The following is a 6,000-nucleotide window of genomic DNA, read 5'->3' on the forward strand; positions in this document are numbered from 1 at the left end:
CTCCTTTGATCTGAGAGTGATTCATGCAAATTTAAAACAGCGTCCTTGAGTTCACTCACAACACACTGCCCAATGACGTTCTGCATTTCATGAGGTTTAAACAAAAAGTGAATGCTAGGGACTTGGGAGAATCTTGAAATGCACTAGTCATTATTGATGGTGTTGGCTAAGGTCATCATCACAATTATTACTGATTGGAGGGATTTTTCTAGAAACTCTATTCCTAAATTTGAAAAATGATCATGGTAAATGCTGGCATAGACTGACTTTTGAATATCAGCATAAGGTCTGGACCACATTGCAGGTTATTCTGGCCAGGAGAATGTCTGAATGACATTTCCAGGAACCAAATGCAGTTTGCTGTGTATGTAAAGGAAGTAAAGGAAAGGAGGTGACTTGTGGCCAAGTATTGTGACCCATACTCGCAACTCTGCATTTCACCCATCCAAGTGCACACACACAGCAGTGAGTAGTGAACAAACATGCACACACACAGCGTGAACACACACCCAGAGCAGTGGGCAGCCAATGCTGCGGTACCCGGGGAGCAGTTGGGGGTTCGGTGCCTTGCTCAAGGATCTCACCTCAGTCGTGGTATTGAGGGTCTTGAGCAAGGCAGCGAACAATTGTGCAAAAGTATGTGCAATTGAAGGCAGGTTTAGTAGTATATTACAGCACACTAGATTGGCATGGGGGAAAAATCATTCAAATAATGAGAAAACTATTTCCATACATACATACATACATACATACATATATATATGTGTGTATATACATTTATGTGTATGTATATGCCATTGCAGTTCTAAGTTTAAGTCTTCCAATTCTGAGGTTATATCCAATCCATTCTGTATTTTGGTTCTCACCATGGAATGAAAATGTTATAAAATAATATTTAAAAAAAAATATTTAAATAATAAAATGTTGTTGTTGTTTTTTTGTTTTTTTTCAAATCTCAGATTTATATCTTGCAATTTGGACTTTATGTCTTGAAATTCTAAGAAAAAAAAAATTGCAAGATATGAATTCCCAACTGAGAAAAATGTCAGAATTGTATGATGTTAACTTGCAGTTGAAAGAAAAAAGACAGAACAGAACAGAACTGCAAGATCTAAACTTGTAATCACAGAAAAAAAGTCATAATTCTGAGTTTATATCTTGCAATTCTATTTTTTTTAAAACAACAAAATAAACAACAACAAAAAAAAACTGAATTGTGAAATTTAAACTCAGACTCACAAGAAAAGTCAGAATTAGAGTTTATATCTCATGATTCTTTTTTTTTTTTTTTTTTTTTTCAAAATTCTGAGAAAAAAAGTCTGAATTGTGAGATTAAAACGTCACAATTAACTTTATTGCAATTTTTTTCAACCCCAAGGCGGAAACAAGTAAAAAAATAAAAATTAAATTAAATATAAGGGAAATGTGTGCAGATTTTCTGATCAGAATTTCTATCCATTAAAAAAAGTTTTACAAACAGAAAACAAAGCATAATGTGTAGTTCTGCTCAGAAAGTATGCTCTGAATGCATTTCATAGATTTGATGCTACTAACCTTGCAAACTTCAGTAAAACTTCTTCTGTATTTTTGTTTTTATAACTCCTGTATTAACTGGACTGATAGGTGACACTGTGTGGTGTAGGAAGCAGCCCTTTACCTAATGTGACCTTGCAAGCTCTTTCAATTAAACATTATATTTACTCTCTGGAGAGGTCTGATACATTATTTATGGAAACGCCCTCATCTGGTCACCGGTGTGGCGAGTGCAGTGGACGGAGGTGGACAGACTATTTGTAGGTTGTCAGATGGAGTTTTTGAGTGGTCTGACAGATGATTATTAGTCTGCTAGTTTTGTTCTGAATGAGTGAATCTCACAAAACCTGTCAAGAACATGTCTGACTCATATTTCACCTGAAAATAAAGAGAAAGAAAGAAAAACTAAACCTAATCAATTTGTATGACCATTAATATATAATTTAAATGTTCAAATATGTATACACATGGATGAATTTGGTATACCTTTAATATCATAACATTTTAAGCTTAAATAAGCCAAAATATGTATTTATTTTTTATTTTTAAGCTGAAATATAACCTGGATGTATTAATATGTCACTCATATTAATATGATGTCAGGTTATTAGTTCTGACAGACAGATGTCAAAACACTTTTAATCTGTTCCTCACACAAAGCTTTTATATAAAGTGTTTATATGAACTTTGTATGGAAAAGAGCTGCATAGAATACATAACATGATATGGGTTTGGAATGATTTGAGGGTGAGTAAATAATCACAGAGATTTCATTTTTGGCTAAATTATCCATTTATTTGCCTGTATGTCGTACCTGAGCCTAACACTAGGAGGTGCTGTTGAACTCTGTGACATACAGTTAATACACAGACTCCCCGTGAGACAAATTACATACCAGACAAATCTTTGTATAATTAAACATTCAGGGAGACAGATAAAAATGGCTGAACTTTGCCAATCTTCTGTCATTAATAAAAACTGAAGTGGTTCTTTTTTTCAAAATCAGGTGATACTTTATTTTACGAAAGCAACAAACCTTGCCTCCGCCTGTGGTAAACTGCACGTTTGTTATAAGGATGATTCATTTTCTTTAAATTACAGTGAACATTAAATGTGTTTTAATGACATAACTTTGTTGGCAAATGAATAAAAATGATGCCATTTATCTTACACGCAACAGGGGAAAAAATATGATGTTTACTCTTTAAAAAACACAACCATTTCTGAGTGATAGTCCTGATCATGAGGAAATCTTCTGTTGTTAATGTGCATGCAACTTTATAGTCAGTGATTTATTCTCTATGTGAAAGTTTAATTAAAGACTTTGGCTCAATTCACTGCGTGCATGTAATTTATTCTGCATATTCCATGTGACAGAAGTTCACTTTGTGTTTTATTCTTTTCCAATTTCAAATATGAGCAGTGTTTTTATAAATCAATTCCTGTTTATGCACTTAAAGCAAAATCCTTTTGTCTAAAACCCAAAAATATTGCTTTATAGAGTTTGCATAAAGCAGAAAATTAAATTATCTTATAAAGGCAGAGAGACAAACAGGCAATACAGCTGTGATAAGTCAATAGTTATTTTGTCTCAGAGCAAGAAAGCGTAACTATAAAGCCAAACAGTCCTTTATGTTGTGTGATAAAGGGACAGTTTAGAGGAAATGCGCTTTGTAAAAGTTTCTCAACTCATTAAACTGTCTCAGTAAATTCAAGCGAAAGCTGGTGTGTGAAACTTTCCAAATGAGAGCTGCATTTAAAGTGAGAGAGAGAGAGATGGAGACAGAATGAATTGGATTTCAGTCTTTTTGCAGTTAACGTTCACTTCGTTCAGAGTGCTATGACTTCATTTTACACATCATTCCTGGCTGACTGCATGTATGAAACACTGTCTTTTACTGCTCTATTTCAATTAGCACCTGTGATTTCACACTACCTGAGGATCAGAAATCTGTCCGTTTGCATGAATAAATGCATTGTTTATTCAACAACAAATTATGATCAAGATTGAAATGAACACATGGCGAAACATCACTAGCTTTTAATAAGTTTGCATGAATTTTAATGTTTATTTTCTCACTATACTATGCAAATAACTATTGACTGTAAAAACAGTGACACCACTATGAGTCTTTTCTTGATCTTTCAGAATGCACCATTTTTTTTTTTTTTTTTTTTTTTTTTTTTTTTGGTCAACAATCTATTGCATTTGACAATTAGCAGTTTTAAGAATTTTAAACTTGGCAAACAAACCTCTCTTTCAAATGTCAAAGACATTAAAGCATATTAAAGATTGTTTAGCTGTTATTATTCAGCCTGCTAGATTGATAATTTACTTCACTATCCTGATCTGTATGATTCTCTTGCTCCACTGTGACAGTAAACTAGCTGAAAGAGAAAACTAACAATAGAAGAAGACAAATTAGGCAAATAATCTCTCTAGAGCCCCTTGTGGCAAAACTAAGAATGCAATTTGTACTTGTGTTGAATTATGAATTGCACTTCACATTTCACCACAAATAATGTTAGAATTCAAACTTGTAAAAAAAAATTGTGTAGGATTTACATTGAAAAAATTTTCACTAGAAATCACTAGTAAATTTCACAAATAATAACGAAGAAATGGCAAATGTCGCACTGAATTTAGAAACGTAATGAAATGTAGCTGTAAAACTGTCTAATGATATGTTTTATTCACAAATTTAAAAAATCATTTTTAGAGTGCATAAGAATTTGCATAAGAAAATGACGTTTCATTCAACATGATACCATTTCTTTGTGAAATTTACTAGCAATTTCTGAGTAAAAATGGTTTTAACACCTTTTTTCTTCAGTATAGTATATTTCAGGCCTTATAGTTACCAGAAACAGAAGAAAGCAGTTCAGATGCATATTTTTGGACATGATATCTTGTTAGAAACACCCCATGCTTCTCACATCCAGAAGAGAACAATCAAAAGCCTTTGATCATTATGGCATCCAAATCTATGTGCACTTTCATAAACAAGATTATCTGCACGTATGAACATGCCTCAGTGTCACACATGTAGATAAAACACATGCATTCACCTCATTCAACACTTCAGATTACATTTGATAGATTCTCTTCCTGAGCGCATGTGTGTCTGCGTCTGAGCGCGTTTCTTCATGCCAGCACTGCATGTGTGCGTTTAATTATTCTAATCCGCTCCTCCTCACGCTCCCTGCTGATTCCATTGCATATATTTAATTCTGTAAAACACAAATATAGAGGATCTCACCCGACTGCACACAAAAAGCTCGTCTTAATCAACCAGCCTCCAAGAGAGAGGAACACAGACATGTCTTTTCATAGCATTACTGTAGGCGGACTTGAAAAAGCAACATGCATGATGAACATTGCTGGTGTTAAACTGATTGCTTTGCTCACTCAGTCTCCAGCTCTGCTGATCTGTTCATCCATCCATCTGTGTGTGTGTGTGTGTGTTTGAGTTCTTACAGGCCTTTTAAAGCTTGTTGGCCATGGCCTGGCTTTAATTGGTTTAACCACTGGTCACTGTAATGCTGCAAAAGCATCAGAGCACAACAGTGAGCGCCCACCTTTACAACAGCCTTCCAGAAGTGACTTTTTCTATATTGCTCATTCTCTCCATTGAAAAATCTACAGTAAAGAGTTCTAAGCTGCTAAGATCAATTTTTTTTTTTTTTTTTTTTTAAAAAAGCAACACTTTCATTCAGCACAGATGCATTTAATTGATCAAAAGTGACAGCAAAGATATTTATAACGTTACAGAAAATGTATATTTCAAATAAATGCTGTTCTTTTGAACTTTCTATTCATCAAAGAATCCTATAAAATAAAAATGTATTACAGTTTCCATAAAAATAAGAAGCAGCACAACTGTTTTCAACATTGATAATAATTCTTGAGCAGCGAATCAGCATATTAGGATGATTTCTGAAGGATCATGTGACCCTGAAGACTGGAGTGATGATGCTGAAAATTCAGGTTTGACTCGCAAGAATAAATTACATTTACTATATATTCACATAGAAAACAGTTATTTTAAATTGTAATAATATTTCACAATATTACTGTTTTTACTGTATTTTTTGATGAAAAAATGCAGCCTTGGTGAGAAGAAGAAACTTTTCAAACAACTGAATCACAAATTATGGTACAATATAAATATACTTATTTAACATGTTTATTCCATATACAGTAAAACGTAATTTATTATAAGTATAAAAACTGTTTTAATTTTAATGAAAAACAGGTAGTGTATAGGGAGACTTAAACTGTGCTGCATTAGTCAGCTGCATGCATCATTTCAGAAAATTATTCATTACAATGCAAAGTAAGAAACACATATTAATAATTTTCACCCCAGAAGGAATATGTTATACAAGGAATAATTTATGTAATTTTATAATGGTTACTTTTCTGAAATAAGACCTGCTTGATGATGTATGTGGCCACCAGAGCAT

The sequence above is a fragment of the Labeo rohita genome, chromosome 6 (genome assembly GCF_022985175.1).
Source record: "Labeo rohita strain BAU-BD-2019 chromosome 6, IGBB_LRoh.1.0, whole genome shotgun sequence".
Lineage (NCBI taxonomy): Eukaryota > Metazoa > Chordata > Actinopteri > Cypriniformes > Cyprinidae > Labeo > Labeo rohita.